The following is a 23,165-nucleotide window of genomic DNA, read 5'->3' on the forward strand; positions in this document are numbered from 1 at the left end:
ACTTTTATAATCACTTTCAACTTTGATTCTATTTTCTGTCCTATTACCAATTATACTTTTACTGTGTCTTTTGATTTTTAGTCAAGGTAGTTTCTTTTATTGTACTTCTCAAAAAAACAGTATTTTATATATATTTTTAATTTTTTATCTTTTATTAGTTTTCTTTTGATTAATTGCCAGGGGACAAATGTTGAACAAATTGTGTCATAATCATTATTTGGAATATGCTGCTCTTAAAGATACTGAATTAAGTGTATAATTATTGATATATATATATATATGCATATGTATATGTCCATAATGTATTATTAAATGACAAAAGCAAGTGAAGAATGTTGAGAAAAAAGAAGGCTGTTGATGAATACCTTTTAAATAACTTTGAAAACCTTTTTTTTTTTTTTTTTTAAGATTTTATTTATTTGACAGAGAGAGACACAGCGAGAGAGGGAACACAAGCAGGGGGAGTGGGAGAGGGAGAAGCAGGCTTTCAGCTGAACAGGGAGCCCAATGTGGGACTCGATCCCAGGACCCTGGGATCATGACCTGAGCCGAAGGCAGACACTTAACGAATGAGCCACCCAGGTGCCCTAACTTTGAAAATCTTGATTACCTTTCGAATATACACATGAAGATTATTAACTTTGTCCATTTACATTTGTATCTTATAATAGTCTCATAACACTTTTACCACAAAACAAACACGAAAAAATTTTGCCAATAGGTAAAGTTTTGCTGTTCTACTCAAGGCTTTTGTTTGTTTATAATCCATTCCATTAATCTCAAATAAAACTAGATGGGATGAAAATACAAAAATCTCAAGGACTCTTTGGCTTTTGAAGCAGTAGATAGACAATACTTAGCTGAATGGGTATCAGATTCTGGGAGATAAGGAACCTCTCACCTCCACCGCTCAGAGCCATATGGTCCTTTCTACAGCCACGTCCTTTTGCATGCTCTTTCCCTTGACAGACATGCTCTTAACTTTAATGTGCTCCCATGTCCTATATCTCACTTTCATAATATGATTTTGAAGGGCTGGTTTCTATCACCAAATAGCATGGTTTCTTAGTTTTTCAGATTTGAATCAACTAATCTGCATGTCATAAATCACAAAACAGCTTATGGATTGTTTCTTCTACATTCCAGGGTCAACTTCTACTCTGGTCATCTGTGGCTGAGGGTGTTAATTTCTTGTTCATTCCAAAGAAGCAGTGGGCAAAGATTTCCCCAGAAATGTGTTCCCCAGATAGCGGGTATGAATTTGTATCTCCAATAAATGGCTTATTATAAACACTTTGCAAATGACTGAGCAACAAAATGAAATTAAAGCAGTGTTTAAGGACTAAAAGCCAATTATGGTCATGAGATTGGAGAGGGTATGCATTTGGGAAGAGAATTATGTTAGAAATCATTGCTGTAAATTAATGTTGTAAGTTACCCCAAATTTTCAAGAAGCAAGACAAAAGAGGACTTCTTTTTCAAAACACACAGAGTTTAACAAAATTCTGGGTGATTTAGGTCTCCTTCCAAGAGAGAAAAAAATATGCTGTCCTTTCCAAGACTTAAACCAGCCCTAGGACTAAAGCCTCTAGATTTGAACTGTGACATAACTTGAGTCACTGGATACATGTTTTGTGAATTATTTTAGCTAGTTGTGAGACTTTAGGTCATTAATGACTTTAGGTAAGATCCTTAGCTTTAGTTTACCCTAAGTTTACATCAATATCTAATTATTTTTACTGCAAAAATACCTACTTAACACCCACAATACCCCAAAATTTATCCATGAGGGCAAACAAACTATTCAAGCCATGACTTTATAGCACAGAAGAAAATGATGTATGTTCCCTACCCCCTCTTTCCTATGCTTGGTTCCATAATTTGATACTCTCAAGTTCTTTTCATCATACGCTGGGGAGAATGAGCAGTATAATGCTGTTAAGGCTCTGGACACAGTCTCTAGTGTTGTCTCCTGATCTTCCATTAAACAACCATGTGAGCTTGAGCAACTCACTGTGGCCTTCATTGCTTCAGTTTTCTCAACGATACAAAGGAAATAATAGCACCTAATTCTAGGGTTGTAATACCTTTTAAATGAATTCTTTAAAACAAACTTTATAGAATGTTTTGAAATCAATAAAAAGCTCAGTAAATATCCAGTGCTTTATGATAGCAGAAACCTCTTTAAATCTGATTTGCTTTTCCCCAACTCATGCCTGAAATTTTGAGGTTCTTTTCTTTTTAATTTTATTTTAATTCCAGTGTAGTTAATATACAGTGTTATATTAGTTTCAGGTGTACAATACAGTGATTCAACACTTCCATACATAATTCAGTGCTCATCATAAGTGTACTCTTAATCCCCTTCACCTACCTATTTCAACCCATCCCCCTACCCATCTCCTCTCCAGTGACCATCAGTTTGTTCACTATACGTAAGAGTCTGTTTTCTTTTCTTTCATTCCTTTCTTTATTGTTTGTCCTTTTTTTTTTTCCTTAGTTCATTTGTTTTTTCTTAAATTCCATGTATGAGGGGTGCTGGGTGGCTCCAGTTGGTTGGGCGTCTGTCTTTGGCTCAGGTTATGGTCTCAGGGTCCTGGGATCAAGCCCTGAATCAGGCTCCTGCCTCAGCGGGGATCCTGCTTCTCCCTCCCCCCCTGCTCATGTCCTCTCTCTCGCTCTCTCTTTCTCGCAAATAAAAAAATAAATTTTTAAAAAATTCCATGCATGAGTGAAATCATATGATAATGACAATAAAGGGTAACTTTTATTGGTATACTTGCTGTATATAAGCTTTAAAATGTAAATTGACCATCAAATCACTTGGTCCTATTCTATTATAGCTATAATACACCCTACTGGAGAACAATCTATGAACATGAATACATGTGTTTATAATTGTTTCTATTTAAATGTGATAACTAACTTGTATTATTTCTCTTAACAAAAAAAGAATCATATTTTAGAAGGAGAAATACATATGCCCATCAAGCAAAGATTATCCACTTTCTTCATTAAAAATTAGATTCCTAAACTAAATATTGTTATTAATAAAATAGACTTCAATCCTTCTTTTCCCAAGGAGGAAAATATCATAACAATAGTTTCTAAAACTTCTGCTTATAAATACACATGTGAGGAAATTAAATCATGAACTATTTAATGACAATTATAACCACTGGTAAGGTTTGAGTCCCCAGTGATAAGAAATAATGAATGATCTTGAACAAGAGAAGGAACCAGATGAAGGTACCTAGCCACAAGCAGACACCCATAAATCAAAGCTATAAACTAGGTAGATAAATGAGAGAAAACCAGAGAAGTGAAAAGAAAGGAGCACTACAACAGCAGACTTCAGTATTGCTCAGAGACTGCAAACTTAGAAGGCAGCTGTCCTCATGGTTTGTCTAAATGTGAGAATCCCCTGGGGTTGCTGCCAAGGTGGTTGACTCACTACCTTCCCTTTACATTTTTAGGCCTTTACTTTGGCTTTTCTCTCTAAAAAGTAAGCCTTCCCCTGAACAACCCCAAATTCTTCCCATCATCCTAAGCCAATGCCTCTGTTAAAATTTTCATCATAATTAACACTTTCTTCTTCTAAATTCCAATAACAGATTACCTATGCCAATTATGGGATATCCTTATCTATCTTCCAGTTTCTTGTATCTCTGACTATCCCCTTACAGACACTGCAAAATTAAGAACTGAATATTATTTCTGTATCATCAAATGCACAGTGCTTTATATGTAATTGCTATATAGAGAGAGGATAAAAGCAAAACAGGTGAACATGGACTGTCTTATCAGTAATACTTAACATATATTATCATTATCATGGGAAGTATATAAGATTATCCACAACTATAAAAATTACTATGTGGAATTGGATCCAAGGAGGTTAAATATGCTGATCAAAAATGTTAGCAAAATAAGAATTTAAACTCAGGCCTATTTGCTGAAACTTGCTGTTCAGTTGGGTGGATATATGATAGCTAAATGAATCTACACAAAAAATGGCAGATTAATGGACTAATGTCAATTTATATAGGATTCCCTAGTAAAATAATGCAGCTTCTGCTCCCATCCTTTTGATGTTCCATTTCTCTTTATTGAAGAGATGAATTACAGCTGAGAAAGCATGCTCATAAAAATTTTACATGGCACAATATTGCTGTTCCTTGCCTCCTCGCCTCTGTGCGTGCTATTGATTCTGTCTAGAATGTCATTCTTCCCCTGGTATGGCTGGTAGATACTTGCTCATTATTCAATATCCACTTCCGAAGTCAATTCTGAACGACCATCCCCGTTGGCTTTGCGTTCACTAATAATCAGAAGAAAAAAAAAAAAAATCCCACATTCCCATTTGAGTTACTACTGCACCTGTGATTAACCTGCTCTCCAAGGCCCCTAAACTCTAATGACTTCCCAGGTTCATGCATTCCCACCTGCCCTTTTCATTCACAAGACCCAGCCCAGCTGGTCTTTTGTAGTGCCACAAAGTGCTGAGCCCATTCCCAGCTCAGTGCTCTACTTCAGCCTGTTCTGTTTACCTGGAATACTCCGCAGTATCCTGGTCTTCCCTTACCTAATGAGTTCTTCATACTTTGGTTTCTGTTTGAATGCTACTTTCTCAGAGAACCATTTCAAACCAGCCAGTCGAGTCCCTTCCTGTCATTCACTTCTGTGTGTTTTTTTCATCAGAGCACTTTCAAATATCTGTAATTATTTTGTGTGTGTCTATTTGTTTAATATTTATCTCTCCTCTGGATAATAAAATCCAAAAGGGAAGGACTACATCTATGCTGTTTGTCAAACTCTGAACAAGAAATATTTATCATACGCTTTTCTTTGGTCTCTGTAACAATCTATTTACTGGTGTTGCAGCATTCACTGTGGTAAGTCCAAATGGGGAGCTGACTTCAATTGATTACTACAAGTTTTGAAATACATCTAGTACTTACATAGACATTTGATATCCACTCAGAAATTGGTTATTATCTGGATCAAATAAGTGATTATTCCACTTCTCCCCTATCCACCTCATTCCAGCAACAGGCCACACCCTTTGGGAATAAGGACCAACCTGGAAGATGCCAGAGTTGATGGCACCTCCTCTGACATTGATTTGGACAGCTTACCAACCCCTGAAGGGGCTAATATTTCAATCTGGTTAGTTTCCAACCTACTCCCAGAGTCCTCCCTTGCTCCACCAGATTGCTATAGGAGCCTAGAGTGCCTCGTGGCCAAACTGTTGAAATTTCTTTTCTCTTATGCCCTGGTTTTGTACAACTATCGTTTTTCTTTCACAATTGTAGTAGTCTCACAGATGTGTGCATTTGGACAAAAATATTAAAAATGAAACAGAGAAAAATAGACACTCAGCCTGCTCCTCAATACTACCTGGAAAAAGCATTTGCATTCTTTTCAGTAAATATCAAGTACTAATAAACAAACAAGTACATAAATAAGCATTGAGAACATTTGCTACCACCGTGCCCTGGGCTCTGGTTCTGAGACTTTAACAGGGCTAGAGCAGAAGTTAGGACTTGGGCTTATTTGAGGTAAAGATTCAGTTAGTTCTCCTTCCCGACATTAAAGTATGATCTATCCCAAAGTGTGACTTATTTAATATAAATAGGAATCTACATATGAACCTCTGCTCCCCACCCCCCCCACCACCACATTAACGGCAAACAAACTTCATTGGCTCTATTGAAACAAAGGAAGAAAAAAATGAAAAGAAAGAAAACAATCCCTGAGAGGTAAGAGCCATAATCTAAAACTTGATAGAGTTTGCATCCAGTGTTTTTCTAAGCTTGGATGGACTAGGGACTCTCAAATTGGCAAATTCATTTGAGATGGTTCTGAACGATAGAGCTCTCAGGGATCTGCAGAACAGAATGCATCACCTCCCTAGAAGGGGCAATGTCAGTTCTAGCCTTGGAACCCCTACTCTCTGTCAGAACTGTCAGTGGCAATGACCAGAAAGCAATCAAAGATAATTAGAAAGAAAAGGAGGCAACATGAATAAAATCCAATAGAAATAAAAGAAACAGATGGATACCTACTGACATAACCATTCTTAAAATGTTTAACAAAATAAATTAAACATTGGAAACATCTGTAAGGATTAGAATTTTTTAGAGTGATTTAATTTGAAAACAGACCAAATAAACTTGTAAGGCTGAAAAATAAATAGTTAAAATTAAAAACATATTATACACATTTGACAACAGGTTAGACATAACTAAAAGCTATTGAACTGACAAATGCATCAGAAGAAATTATCTAAAACATACCCCATAAAGAGAAAAAGAAGGAAAATAGAGATAAGAGCATAATAGGCCAGTTCAGTCTCTGCATTCATCATCACTTATGTTCTCCCTGTGCATCTCCATCTTCACAGGACCATCTTCTTATAAAAACACAATCATATTAGAGTAGGAATCCACCTCCTCCAGTATGATCTCATCTTAGCAAATCGCATATTCAACAAGCCTATTTCCAAATAAGGCCACATTCTGAGTTTCAGCACTTCAAAATATCTTTTTGTGGAGGGGGGACGCAATTCATTATATAATACTCATCAATAGAATACAGACAATGCATGTAACTTCCAAAGGAGTAAAGAGAGTGAATATTTCTTTTTTTTTTTTAAGATTTTATTTATTTGAGAGAGAGTGAGAGAGAGAGAGAGAGAACACAAGGAGAGTGAAAGGCAGAGGGAGAAGCAAGCTCCCCACTGAGCAGGGAGCCTGATACAGGGCTTGATTCCAAGACTCCAGGATCATGACCTGAGCTGAAAGCAGATGCTTAACCAACTGAGCCACCCAGGTGCCCTAAGAGAATAAATATTTCTTAAACAATATTCCTAGAAACCGAAAAAAGAAGAATGAGAAATAAAAAGCAGATCAAAAAAATTAAAAGCTCAAAACAAGATAGTAGAAATAAACTGAACAATAATTACATTGAATGCAAAGTTAAATTTTATTAATTAAAGCTACAGTTAAAAGGCAAAGATTGTCAGACTAGAGGAAATAACAAATTCAATCATATGCAATTATGAGAGATTCATCTAAAATATAAAATTATAGAAATGTTGAAAGTACAAGGATGAGAGGAGATATACCATAAAATAAAAAGGAAAACTCACTAGCTAGTATAGTATAATATTAGCAGACCTTTATTTTGTCTTTATTTTAAGGTAGAATATCAATAAATCACTTTAACATGATAAATGCTTAAATTCATCTACAATGTGTAACATTTTATAAATTCTATGACCTGTTAGCATAGCACCAAAATATACCAACGAAAAATTTTCAGGTATAAAGTAAAATAAATCAGAAATGGGGGTTTTAAATGTAATATTCTAAATAATAGAATAGGCAGAGATGGTACTAGTAAGGTCATTGGAGATTTGAAAAATATGATGAAAAATACTTGACACCAAGTATTTACATAAAACAATGCTCCTGATCAAAGGAAGATAGTGGAGGAGTAGGGGACCCTAGTTTCATCTGGTCCCTTGAATTCAGGTAGCTAGCTATCAAATCATCCTGAACACCTGTGAACTCATCCAGAGATCATAGAAAAGAATTGCTGCAATTCTGCAAATAGAAAAGCGACCACTTTTTGCAAGGTAAGAGGTGCAAAGGAGTGAATCTGAGGTAATATATTGGAAGATAAACCGTGGGGAGTGGGATCCTCCCTAAGCTAGCTACCAGAAAGTGATATAGTAACAGAATGCAAAATCCAAACTTTTATTTTTTTAAAGATTTTATTTATTTATTTATTTGACAGAGAGAGACACAGCGAGAGAGGGAACACAAGCAGGGGGAGTGGGAGATGGAGAAGCAGGCTTCCTGCTGAACAGGGAGCCTGATGTGGGGCTCGATCCCAGGACCCCAGGATCATGACCTGAGCCGAAGGCAGACGCTTAATGACTGAGCCCCCCAGGCACCCCTGCAAAATCCGAACTTTTAGAAGTCAGTTCTGGTGAGGGATGTCCCTGCCTGAAAGGCGCTCAGACAGCAAAGCAGGGGCGGAATCACAGGTGGGACAGTGGGGTCCCAGGATTCCCAAGGTTAGAAAAAGAATAGGTGTGCTTGAGTGCAGCAGAGCTCCCAAGCACTGGAGTGGGGAAGCCGGCTGCAATCAGAAAACCCAGGAGTGGGCTTTCAGCTTGGTGTTGCCATAAACTGTGAACCGAGGCAAGATAGGGTGACTGCTCTCCAAACAGGGACCCAGCAAGTGGCAGAATCATGGGGAGACCCTCCTCCTTCCCCTGGGAGGATCAGCACAGGTGTGTACCACAGGAATCTGCAGTGTTTGGAGACTCCAGTGGCAGGGGACCTGCTGCAGGAATCTGTAGTTTGGAGACTTGAAATGGGGTTGTGTGTCTGAGATAAAAATGCTTGGTCACAGGATGGGTGAACAGAGCGCATATAGAGACCAGGGAGACAAAAGTGATTGACTGCTTTTTCCTGAAGGTCCACTGAAAAGTGGGGGCCTCGATCTTTCAGCTCTGGGTCTGGAGATTGGGGCACTGCTATTTTTATTTTTATCCTCTAAAGGGACACAGAAAGCCTTCAGGGAACAAAAGCCACATAGGACAATCCGGAGCCACTTACATGGAGCCCAGCCCCCTGGCAAGGGGGTTGCAACTCTGCGGGGGCAAAGACACCTGAGAATCAGGGGAACAGGCCCCTCTCCCAGAAGACCAGCAGGAACATCTGGCTAAGACCAAGTTTACCTACCACACAGAACTGCAAAACCTCAGCGCTAGGGGAAAATAGTATATAGAATTCAAAGTTTTTAATCTCATGAGTTTTTAGTCTAAAATTTCCATTTTCTTTTTTCTTTTTTTTCCTTTTCAACTAGTTTCTTATTCTATGAACTTTTTTAAGTCTTTTTTTTAATTTTCATGTGAACATTTATATTATATATATGTGTATATATATATATATATATATATATATATATATATATATTCTTCATTTTTGGTTGCCTTTCACTGTATTCAATTTTATTTTTGTATATATATAAAATACATATACAATTTTGGGATCTAGTGTCTTCTAACAAACAGACTAAAATGCACCCAGGACTTAGTGTATCACCCTGTTCTGTCCACCTGTTTGATTATATTGTCTTTTTTTCCTTTTTTTTATTTTTTGGTTTCTGATTTCTTCTGATTTGTCTAGTGTATATTTCGCTGGGGTCGTGCTTGATATTTTTGTATTTTGTTCTCTCCTTCATCTATTCTTCTCTGGACAAAATGACAAGACAGAGAAATTCATCCCAGTAAAAAGAACAAGAGGCACTACTACCTGCTAGAGACTTAATAAATATGGATATTAGTAAAATGTTGGAGCTAGAATTCAGAATAATGACTATAAAGATACTAGCTGGGCTTGAAAAAAGCATAGAAGACACTAGAGAATCCCTTTCTGGAGAAATAAAAGAACTAAAATCTAATCAGGTTGAAATCAAAAAAGGTATTGCTGAGATGCAATCAACAAGGAAGCACAAACTGCTACAACAGTTGAGGTAGAAAAAAGAATCAGTGACATAGATGATAAAATGATGGAGAATAAGGAAACTGAAGAAAAGAGAGATAAAAACTACTGGATCACCAGGGGATGATTCAAGAGATCAATGATACCATAAAACGAAACAATATTAGAATAATTGGGGTCCCAGAGAAAGAGGAAAGAGAGGAGCAGAAGACATATTTGAGCAAATTTTAACTGAGAACTTCCCTAATCTGGGGAAGGAAACAGGTATTCAAGTCCAGGAGGCACAGAGAACCCCCCTCAAAAACAATAAAAAAATAGGTCAACACCTTGATGTAATGGTGAAGCTTGCAAATTTCAGAGACAAAGAGAAAATCCTGAAAGCAGCTCGGGACAAAAAGTCCTTAACTTACACAGGTAGAAACATAAGGCTGGCAGCAGACCTATCCACAGAGACCTGGCAGGCCAGAAAGGACTGGCATGATATATTCAGGGTACTAAATGAGAAAAATGTGCAACCAAGAGTACTTTATCCAGCAAAGCTTTCATTCAGAATAGAAGGAGAGATAAAAAGCTTCCAGGACAAACAGAAACTAAAACAGAAAAGAATCTGTGATCACTAAACCAGCCCTGCAAGAAATATTAAAGGGGATCCTTTAAGCAAAGAGAGAGCCCAAAAGTAACATAGGCCAGAAAGGAACAGAGACAATATACAGAAACAGTGACTTTACAGGTAATACACTGGCACTAAATTCATCTTTAATAGTTACTCTGAATGTAAATGGGCTAAATGCTCCAATCAAAAGACACAGGGTATCAAATTGGATAAAAAAGCAAGACCCATCAATATGCTGTCTACAAGAGACTCATTTTAGACCCAAAGACACCTCCAGATTGAAAGTGAGGAGGTGGAGAAACATTTATCATGCTAATGAACCTCAAAAGAAAGCCTGGGTAGCAATCCTTATATCAGACAAATTAGATTCTAAACCAAAGACTGTAATAAGAGATAAAGAGGGACACTATATCATACTTAAAGGGTCTATCCAACAAGAAGACTTAACAATTGTAAAATTTATGCTCATAACTTGGGAGCAGCCAATTATACAAACCAATTAATTACAAAATTAAAGAAACACATTGATAATAATACAGTATAATAGTAAGGGACTTTAATACCCCCCTCACAGCAACGAACAGATCATCTAAGCAGAAGATCAACAAGGAAACAAGGACTTTGAATGACACACTGAACCAGATGGACTTCACAGATGTGTACAAAGAATTCCATCCTAAAGAAACAGAATACACATTCTTCTCGAGTTCACAAGAAACATTCTCCAGAATAGATCGTGTACTGGGTCACAAATCAGGTCTCAACCAGTACCGAAAGATCAGAATTATTCCCTGCCTATTTTCAGACCACAATGCTTTAAAACTGGAGAAATGGTCAGAAGACATGAACAGACATTTCTTCAAAGAAGACGTACAAACGGTCAAGAGACACATGAAAAAATGCTCAATATTATTCAGCATTAGGGAAATCCAAATCAAAACCACCATGAGATACCACCTCACACCAGTCAGAATGGCTAAGATTAACAAGTCAGGAAATGACAGATGTTGGCGGGGATGCGGAGAAAGGGGAACCCTCCTACACTGTTGGTGGGAATGCAAGCTGGCACAGCCACTCTGGAAAACAGTATGGAGGTTCCTCAAGTAGTTAAAAATAGAGCTACTCTACAACTCAGCAATTGCACTACTAGGTATTTACCCCAAAGATTCAAATGTAGTGAACTGAAGGGGCATCTGCACCCCAGTGTTTATAGCAGCAGTGTCCACAGTAGCCAAACTGTGGAAAGAGCCCAGATGTGTCCATTGACAGATGAATGGATAAAGAAGATGTGATATATATATATATATATATATATATATATATATATATATATAGACACACACACACACATATACATACAATGGAATATTACTCAGCCAGCACAAAAAGGATGAAATCTTACCATTTACAATGATATGGCTGGAACTAGAGGATATTATGTTGAGCGAAATAAGTCAAACAGAGAAAGACAATTATCATATGGTTTCACTCATATGTGGAATATAAAAAATAATTCAGAGGATCATAGGGGAAAGGAGGGAAAACTAAATGGGAAAGAATCAGAGAGGGAGACAAACCACGAGAGATTCTTAACTATAGGAAACAAACTGAGGGTTGCTGGAGGGGAGGAGGGTGGGGGGTGGGGTAACTGGGTGATGGGCATTAAGGAGGGCATGTGATGTGATGAGCACTGGGTATTATACACAACTGATGAATTACTGAACTTTACATCTGAAACTAATGATGTACTGTATGTTGGCTACTTGAATTTAAACAAAAAAAGGAAAAAATAAAATAAAGTTCCTATTTTAGATAAGGACACAATTTTTTTAAGAACATAAGGATCATTTATAAAAGTTGTCCGTATCATATTGTGTAAAGCAACTCTAAATCTTTTGAAATATTGAAACCATAGAGAATGTGCTCTCTGACCACACTGCAATTTAGATTTGGATGCATTTTAATAAATGAATGAATGAATAAATAAATAAGTAAGCAAGTAAGTAAATAATTTTAAACCATTCAAGCCTGGAAATAAGGGATATAATTTTGATTAACCTATGGGGAAGAAAAATCATAATATGTACTTAAAATTATCTTGAATAATAATAAACACAAGTCAAAACTATAGGATGTAGTTAGAGAAAACCTATAGACAAATGTCTATGTTAGAAATGAATAAAGTTAAAATTAATTCATCTCAATAAATTAAAGAAAGCAATAGTAGAAAGGGATAAGAGATTAATAAATTAGAAGGAAATAATTGGGGCACCTGTGTGGCTCAGTCAGTTAAGCATATACCTTCACCTCAGGTCAGGATCCCAGGGTCCTGGAATTGAGCTCCATGTCAGGTTCCCTGCTCAGCAGGAGGTCTGCTTCTCCCTCTTCCTCTGCCCCTCCTACCGCTCCTGCTCTCTCTCAAAAAAATGAATAAAATCTTAAAAAAAAAGAAATTAGAAGGAAATAAAAATAATAAAATTAATGAAACAGAAAAAAGTCACATAACTGAGAAGAGCAAGAAAGACTAAAGTTGACACATTATGAAAACAAATAAAATAAAAATGTATGATGATAGTGACAAATTAAAAGGGAGTGAAGTTACAAATACCCTATGTCAAGAATGAAAAGGGAGTATCACTTTAAAAAGAAAATAATATAATTATGAAAACATTGGCCTAAACATTTGACAATTAAGGACAAGTGAAGCAATACCTCAAAAAATATAAATTAACAAAATCAAATCCATAATAGAAACAACCATTTAAATATTTAAAAATTGTATTACTAGTGAAAATATAGCCCCAAGAGAAAACATCAGGTCTAGAGAGCATAACTGGTGAGACTTACCAAAGAAAGAAGACAAAATCCAAAACTAATACAACTCTTCCAAACTAGTTTTCTGAATCTAGAGAAGTCCTAATATTCAGGCCTTACAAGGACAGTACAAAAATGAAAATTACAAATAATCTGACTCATAAATATAGTCATGAATATTTTAAACTAAACATTAATACACTGAATTAGCAATACATAAAGAATATTCATGGAGGTTAGTTTAACATATTACATATCACATTTACATATTACATATTATATTAACAAATTAAAGGAGAAATATAACTCATTCAAAGAGCATTTTAATGAGCAACTCAATAGATTCACAAAAAAAGCTTTTAATGAATTTCAAAATGCATTCATTTCAACATTTGTGTAAAATTTTAGTCAAGTAGAAATATAGGGAAATTTCCTATGGTTGATAATTTATAGCTACACAATTCCTATAGTAAGCAATTTATTTGTACTGAAATGTTTAAATCTTTCCTTTTAGAAGCTGTAAAAGACCAAAAAAAAAAAAAAAAAAAAAGAAACAGTCTACTAACTGCACTAATATTCAAGACTGTTAATGAACAAGCAACCTGAATGTCTATTTAATAAAACAGGACAGGAAAATGCCAACAGACATATGAAATGTCATTCCAGTTCATAAATTATCAGGCAAATGTAAATTAAAACCAAAATTAGATTTCAAAACACATCCATTGGTTGGGAAAATGAGAAGGGTGATAATACCAAGAATTGCCAAGAATGTGGGGCATTGTACAGTTTCATATACTCCTGTTAATTGATACAACTATTTTAGAAAACATCAGGCATTATCTTGTACATCTGAAATACACATAACTAAGCAATTCAAACCCTAGATATATATTCAATATATACAAATGTCTATGTGCTCGTGGATCACTGATACGTGTGCAATAATATACTTAGAAATACCTCCAGATCCACATAATAGAATGTATATATTCATGCATATTTCATTACTACACCGCAATGAAACAAAACAAAACAAAGTAGAGCTACACATAACAATAAAGGTGAATTTTGCCTACATAATGTTGAATTAATTATACAAGACATAAAAGAAAACACGTGGTTTGATTCCATGTATACAAATTTAAAGCAGGCAAAACTAAACAATAATGTTAAAGATTCCTACATAGGTGGCAAATAAAATAAAAATAAAAGAAAGGAGTAAACTTCAGTTTCAGAAGAGGCTTTGGAATTAGTTGGGGCTGAAGTGGACTCCTGGGGTACCGATGAATGGTGGTTTTTGACCTGGGTGGTAGTGAAACAGCTACTTATGTGTATGCCATTTGCATACACATTTGTGAATATAGATCATGCAATAAAATGTCAAAAAATCTTTAAGGTTTGTATAAAGATAAGGAAAAACACAACTTTTCACATAAGAAACAGATTTTATACAGTTCTTATTGAAAATTTTATTTCAGTTGGTTTATAAAAATTATTTCTAAGCAGTCTACACATTTTACCCAAATTGGACACTTAAACTAACTACATATAAGAGGAAAAGAGTTATATTGGGAAGAATGAAGACTTGATTAACAAAATTGTAAATAAATGAGCTACCACTCATCAGAAACAGTGTTTTCTATTTCTGTTCCTAGTGTATGTTTTGACACACTCACATCCCCCACAAGTTGTTTGCGTGTGTGTGTGTGTGTGTGTGTGTGTGCTCTTGTATAAATGTTATAGAGAGAAGTCAGGGAATAGGGAAAATAGATTATGCTTCCAAATAATATAGAAAAATCAGGTCAGTTAGTACCAACTGTGCCATCCACTAGGGATACAATTCATGATAAGGGGCTGCAAACCCCCAGCCCCGTACACACACACACACACACACACACACACACACCTCTTCTACAGAGACATCTTGGTAGTTCCATCCGTCTCAAGTCTTGCACATTAGAACTTGTCTCTGTCTCATTGCCTTATTTCTTTCTTAAACATCTTAGCGGTATGGTGAGATGGCAAGGGCGAGGGACACAGTCTAAAATCGTTATTGGCTCAGCTGCTTTATTTTCAATAGAGAGAGAGAGAGATTATAACATAATTGATTAACTTCTACTGAGTCCCACTAGTGTGCTCACGACTGATTTAAGGGCCTTTTGTGTATTAGCTCACTTAATCCTCTTAACAACTCTATGACTTATATTATGATGCTCAGTTTATAGATGCAGAAGTAAAAGCACAGACTGTATAGGTATATTGCCCAAAGTTATACAGGTAGTAAATGGTAAAATTGGAAATCAAACACAGGGAGTCTAGCTCCAGGCAATACATTCTCTTAAGTGTATTTCCTCTCAATCATTAAAATAACCAAAAATTTTTTTTCTAACTTTGTCATTACTTACCAAAATAATCCCATTTGTAATACATGTTTAAAACAAAATGAACTTAATGGAGAACCTAACCATAGTTATTATGTTTTCTTCCTGTTTTTCTCCTTTTCTCTTTTTTCAAAGGAATAAAAACATTATAACATTCAGTAGGAAAATTTTAAGTTATTTCTGTGATCCTTCTCAAATACTGCTTTACTTGCTTTTTAATGATGATGATATATTTTGGTTTGGTTTTGGTTAAGCTGACAGTATATAGTAATATAATTTAGCCTGTCATCTTCTAATAACCAGACTTGTATAAGCAGATTTTGCTGGTTAAATATAATTTTTTAATAATCTTATGTTAGTCATTAGTACTATAAACTAAATATTTCTAATTCCATTCCCTGGCACTTGGTAAATAGCAATCTCTGTGGTCTTAAAGTGAGGTGTAGCCGTATGACTACTTGCTTTTTTCAGTGTGTGTCACACGTTGGAAGAGCTTTATGAGCCGGTATAATTCACCACCTTCTCTTTCTCTCTACCACAGTTAGCAGTTTTAGTGGGTGAATATTCTGTTAGCGTGGGCCCAAGACGGAGGACAACTTGTAGCAGGACCCTAATCAATACTGATGGACATGGAAAATGGAAATGAAATAAACTTTTGTTGAGATTTTTGGATTGTTTATGATCACAACATAACCTAGATTATCCTGACAGATACATACTCTATTGCTAAAGCAGACATATACAGAATTCTCAAAAGAAAATATTTGCTTTGACAAAGGTACTTTCTCAGTAACATGCTGCCTCAGAATGAATATATTATATTGTTTTAATAACTTCCTATATGCTAACAAAATAACTATTTTAGGATTTATGTAGTATGTTTTGTGATATAAAATCATACATATAAACTTAGTATTTGCTTAGAAGCAGGGAGCAAATTATTCTTATAAATTGCTATGAGGATTTTGTGACAATATAGAATCCCCATTCTCTATTACTTCTGTATTTTATATTGTAATGCAATACTGATATCATACTGACTTGTTATATAGAAATATGCAGTTTAGACATGTCCATTATTTTTCTCTCCATTTTTTCTTACTTAGTTTTTTTCTTTTTTAATAAAGGTAGTTTTTCCTGAAGTGTCTTTGTTTCATGCCATGTTCTGTCCCATTTAAGGGATTCATGATAAAAATTTATGCTTAAAAAAGATTTTTATGTATTTCCTAGACACAGTATTAATGTTAATTGCTTTCTTTTTTTTTTTTTTTTTTTTTTTTTAAAGATTTTATTTATTTATTTGACAGAGAGAGACATAGCGAGAGAGGGAACACAAGCAGGGGGAGTGGGAGAGGGAGAAGCAGGCTTCCCCGCGGTGCAGGGAGCCCGATGCGGGGCTCGATCCCAGGACCCCGGGATCACGACCTGAGCCGAAGGCAGACGCTTAACGACTGAGCCACCCAGGCGCCCTGTTAATTGCTTTCATAATAAGAGCACTTTGTTACCACTGTTGCTATTTGTTAAAGAAGTAAAGCTCAGAGAAATCATTGACTCAGCAGATAGTAGTCCATAGATAACAAAATTCGAAGTAGTTCAACTTGTCCATGCCTGAACAAGTAAAAAAACTGAGTTTTCATTTAGTAAAAAATGTATCAGGTCATTCTTTTTTTTTTTTTAAGATTTTATTTATTTATTTGACAGAGAGAGACACAGTGAGAGAGGGAACACAAGCAGGGGGAGTGGGAGAGGGAGAAGCAGGCTTCCCGCGGATCAGGGAGCCCGATGCAGGGCTTGATCCCAGGACCCTGGGATCATGACCTGAGCTGAAGGCAGACACTTAACGACTGAGCCACCCAGGTGCTCCATATCAGATCATTCTTTAAAATGTTCGGTAGGCATTGAATTATAAATGCTTCTTTTTTTTTTTTTCTGGCAGAAAACTTGACTCTAATGGAAGCTCATTCAAGTGGAATTCAAATTTGCATATTCCAATGCATTGCAGCAATCCCTACTTCACTATAACTGAAAAATCACTGTATCTCTATTTTATACAAGTGTATCCTACAGTATGTGCATAATGTTAATGCCACAAAATTATGTAATATGCAATATTGTTCTACTCACAACACATTAAGATCCTCTGTGCTAATATTTGTCAACTAAGATATCAAATTGCCCAGTGGTCACTCTTTCAAACCCTATCATAAAAAAATATATATATAGACATTTTCCTATACAAGCAGAAAAGAAATGGACTTATAGGTCAGCATGATAGCTTTCATGTAGAGTCTCTTAGTGTTTATCTGTGGAATATTATACAAAGAATAGATAGCAATTTATTTATATGCATCCTCAGTTTTCCATCCATATTCTATTTAATTAATATTGTGACTATGTCTGAATTCAATACTTTCCAATGGCTGAAATGGCATCAAATTCATTCTTGCAGAATCAGTGGGCCTGTGTAAGTACTGAAAGCACTAACTAAAAGAATGAAATTGGGGATGGACAAAAGACTTAGAATATTCATTAAGAGAATTATCAACTATAAGATGACTTCAAAAGTTAAAAGAAGTTCCCAGAAGCATCAACATAGGGAAGAATAATGAGGTGTTTTAGCATGGATTTATAGTAATAATTGTCGTATCTATGGTTGAATGTAAATCTGTAAGAAATTTTGCTTCAGTACAGAGAAGAATAACAAATATTAAAACTGTATCTACCAGGCATTTTACACAGATAATTACTTTTCATTGATTCATCAGAGTAATTTTGACTACATAGAACAGTTATATAATTTATCTAAAAAAAGTGATAAATTTTGCTTTATCAATTATCTTCTCAGTTTTAAGTGTAATATTCAAGGGACTGTAATTTGACAACTACTTTGACGAGTTTGCACACAGATCTCTCATATTTGACATTATAATTCAACCAAGTCTTTCTAATCTGAATTTTCATGTAAGAGGTATGTGAGATGGGCAGCAATGCTATCCTAGTAAAACATAGGGCAAAGTAAAATAGACTTATTTGAACACATATATGTCCTCATTCATGTGTTTACTTCCTGCCGTGCTCTTACTGTTAGGTCTCTAAATAGCTTAACACCAGAATCTTAGATTATTTCCATATCAATTGTATGAAAAACACCAAGATTTTCAGAGGGAAAAGATATAGAAATAGTATTTATTTCTTTAAATACTAATTAATTCAATTTCTTACTCAGTGATATAAAATATAATAGAATACATATTATTCATATGTGTATTAATTTATACATAAATGTTACAAATATTATAAGACTATTGCTGAAACTCAACAGTGAGGTCCAAAAAGATAAGAAACACTTATTAATAAGTAGCAGTTATGCTGCTGAAACACTGAAATTAGCATCCTGTATTTATTGCTTTTCTATCCTCCTACTGAATTTTGCCAATTAGATACAGAAGGTCATAGGAAGACTCAAAGCACATTTATAGGGGTAATTGTACTGAGAGTAATCCAATTATGTTTAAATGCTTCCGTGATGTTATCATTCTTACGGAAACCTCTGTTATACCAGCTTCATTTAGGAGACAGAGCAGATGCTACTTTCCATTTGTCTACTTCCCTTCATCCTACTAAGTCCGGAATGTGGTCCAGTTAGGATATCATTCAGGACAGACTGTCTTGATACCAATCTCCTTAAGTTAAGCTCATTGGCTATATATAGATGTCCAGGATTAATGTATAAGGGATTGGAAAATGATGAGCTATTTCAAGTTTTTTCTACATCATTAACATGAGTAATCTATGTCTGCATTATACAAGTCCAGCTCCCCTAATATTCTTTCATGTGGAATAATATCAGGCACGTGGTTAAGACTTGTTAAGTTTATGGCAGAAAATTATTCTAGTCTAGACTTCCTTGATTCTTTTTTCTGAGTGTCACGTGTTCTAAGTTATCAAAAAGAGTCATAAGAAAGTAACTGTTAGTGGCAGTCCAAGATGGTGGTGTAGAAAGATCCTGAACTCACTTCCTGCCTTGGACATCCAAATCTACACCTACATATGGAAGAGTTCCCTCTGAAAAAGAACTGAAAACTAACTGAATAGCTCTTCCAGAACAAAACATAAAAGGACCATATCAAGATTGTAGGAGAGGCAGAGATGTGGTCTCACTGAAACCCACTCCCAATGTGGTGACCCACAATAGGGAAGGATCTCCCAAGTCTGGAGCTTCTCCTTGATAAGTGAGGGGTCTGTGCCCTGCATTAGACCCTGCTATCCTTGGGACCTGGACCAGAGAGACAAGCCCCCAAAATATCTGGCTTTGAAAACCAATGGGCTAATATCCAAGAGACCCAAAGGGCTGTAGGGAAATGAGATACTCCTTTTGAAGGGCTCATGTTCAGACTCACTTGCCTGGAACTCAGTGCAAAAACAACAGTTTGCCTAGACTATATATGAAGTAGATTTATTTGCTAATCTTAAAGCATCTGCCAGAGGGGCAGGGACCTGTTTGAACTCTCTCCAGGGATGGAGGCACTGGCAGATGCCATTTTTGCTCTCTCCCTCTACCTTGCTAGTGCAGGCATGCATGTGCAGACACAGCACCCTTCTGCTGCCTTGCTAAAGCACAAGGCCACAAGTGGTCACAGCATTATCTTGTTGTCTTGCTAAAGCCGGGGGAAATGTGAAGCCATAGCATTCTCCCACAGCCTTACTAAAGCCAGTGGATGGGTATGCACAATCATAGCAGTCTCCTGCTTCCCTGCTAAGCTGATGAGGTACTCAGGCACAGCATTCTCCCATTACCTTGTTAGTATTGGTGGGCACACACAGTCGAAGCACTTCCCCACTGACTTTTTAAAGCCAATAGGTATGCCCTGCCCCAAACATTCTTCCACTGCTTACCTAAAGCTGGTAGATGCATGCAGTCTATATAGGGATGCCCCTTGAATACCTGACCATAGTGGCTGGGGTCTTGCACTCCTGCAACCCAGGGCACTATAAAAATCAGAAAAATAGTTCTCAGCAGGCTACCACCCCCAGAACATTGCATAGACAGCAGACTGAAACACACCCCTAGTCTTCCTGTGAGTAACACCTATTTACTTGGGCTTGAGCTTCAGCCTGTGGGACAGGCTTAAGAAATCCCATACATCTAGAAACTACAGAGGTTCTATCAGGAAATGTAAATGGGGAGCGCCATCACTGTGCTCTCCCTTGCCCATATTACAGCTCATGGGTACCTCCCAGAAAGGAGCTTATACACTTGCCTGAAGTCCAAATTTTTGCAACTGTGTCCCAGGGAACACCTCCAGATCTCCTAATTTAGAGGCCAGCATGGCTTATGATTGCATTCCCACAGGATTATATAAAATCTCAATAACTTAAAAGCTGATGCCTGAGGATCTGGCTTCCAAGCAGCCTGAAGCTAAGTGCTGACTGAGATTCCTCCCTTTGGAACATTGGCATATCTTGGCAGATCCTCAAAAACTGGGACCTATCAAGAATAAATCAGGCTGCTTATGCAATTACAAAAGTTCAAGAGACAACCAAGAGCAAAAGCAGATTTGATGATAAGGTTCATCTCCTACACAAGGTCACTCCTTCAAGACTGGAAAAGGCACTTATTTTGCCTAATACACAAAAACAAACACAGACAGTGAAGCAAAATGAAAAAAAAATGAATATGTTCCAAACCAAAAAACAAAACTAAACCTCATAAAAAGACATTAGTGAAACAGAGATAAGTAATGATAAAGAGTTCAAAATAATGGTCATAAAGATGCTCACCAAATGTGGGAAAAGAATGCATGAACTCAATAAGAACTTCAATGAAGAGATACAGAACATAAGTAAGTATCAAACAGAAGTCACAGAGCTGAAGAATACAATAACTGAACTGAAAAATTCACTAGAGGGGTTCAATAGCAAACTAAATAAAGAAGAAAATGGATCAGTAATCTAGAACACAGGGTATTGTAACTCACCCAGAGCAACAAACTTAAAAAAAATAAATAAATAAAAAATAAAAAAGAATTTTAAAAAGTAAAAGTAGCTTAAGGGACTTACAGGATAACATCAAGCAGAATAACATCTGCATTATAGGGGTCCCAGCAGGAAATGAGAAAAAGAAAAGGGCAGATAATGTATTTTTAAAAATGGTTTAAAATTTCCCTAACCTGGGGCAGGAAACATACATCCAGGTTCAGGAAGCACAGAGACTTCCAAATAAGATGAACCCATAGAGATCCTCACCAAGACACGTTATAATTAAAGCATTAAATTTTAAAGATAAACAGAATTTTTAAAGCAATAAGATAAAGACAACTTGTGGTGTACAAAGGAACCCTCATAATACTCAGTAGATTTTTCAGCAGAAACTTTGCAGGTTAGGAGAGAGGGGTATGATATATTCAAAGTCCTGAATGGAAAAAACCTGCAACCAAGAATACTCTATCCAGGAGGATTATTATTCAGAATTGAAGAAGAGATAGAGACAAGCAAAAGCTAAAGAAGTTTATCACCATTAAATTAGCCTTATAAGAGATGTTAGAGGTACTTCTTTACACTGAAAAGAAAAGACACTAATTAGTAATAAAAAATCATATGAAAGTAAAAATCTCACTAGTAAAGGTAAATATATAGTAAAGGTAGAGGATTAATCCCTCATAAAGCTAGTATGAAGGTTAAAATACAAAAGTCATGGGGCGCCTGGGTGGCTCAGTCGTTAAGCGTCTGCCTTCGGCTCAGGTCATGGTCCCAGGGTCCTGGGATCGAGCCCCACATCGGGCTCCCCGCTCAGCGGGAAGCCTGCTTCTCTCTCTCCCACTCCCCCTGATTGTGTTCCCTCTCTCGCTGTGTCTCTATCAAATAAATAAATAAAATCTTTAAAAAAAAAAAAAATAAAAAAAAATAAAATACAAAAGTCATAAAGTTAACTGTAACTACAATAATTATTTAAGGTATAAAAAATAAAAAGTAAAATATGACAACAAAAACATAAAATATGGGGTAACAGGGAGTAAAATTAAACAGTTTTACAATGATTCAAACTTAAGTTTCTATCCACTTAAAATAGATTGCTTTGCGTATGTATAGTCTCTTATATGTAAACCTCATGATAATTAAAAAGCAAAAAACTTATAGTAGATAAACAAAAAAAGATAAAGGAATCTAACATAACACTAAAGGAAGTCTCAAATTATAAGGGAAGAGATCAAGAGAAGAAAAGAATAAAAAGAGCCAGAAAACAATTTAAAAAATGACAGTAAGTACATATATATCAATAATTTCTTTAAATGTAAATGAACTAAATTCTCCAATCAAAAGACACAGAGTGCCTAAATGGATAAAAAAACAAAAACAAAAACAAAAAAAACGATTGACCTATATGCTGCTTACAAGAGACTCACCTCAGATGTAAGTGCACAGACTGAAAGTAAAGAGATGGAAAAAGACATTCCATGCAAATGGGAATGTAAAGAAAGGTGGTATAGCTAGACTTATACCAGAAAAATGGACTTTAAAAAAAAGATTGTAATAAAAGACAAAGAAGAGTATTACATAATGGTAAAAGGGTCAATCCAACAGAGATATAACATTTATAAATATTTATGCACATAACACAGGAGCACCTAAATATACAAAGCAAATATTAACAGACAAATATTAATAATATGAAAGCAATGCAATAATAGTAGGGGATGTTAACACCTCACCTACATCAATGAATAGACATCAAGACCAAAAAATTAATAAAGATACATTGACCTTAGAGGAAATGGACTTAATAGATATGTGTAGAATATTCCACACAAAAGCAGCAGAATTCACATTCTTTTC

Source organism: Halichoerus grypus, chromosome 3 (assembly GCF_964656455.1).
Source record: "Halichoerus grypus chromosome 3, mHalGry1.hap1.1, whole genome shotgun sequence".
NCBI lineage: Eukaryota > Metazoa > Chordata > Mammalia > Carnivora > Phocidae > Halichoerus > Halichoerus grypus.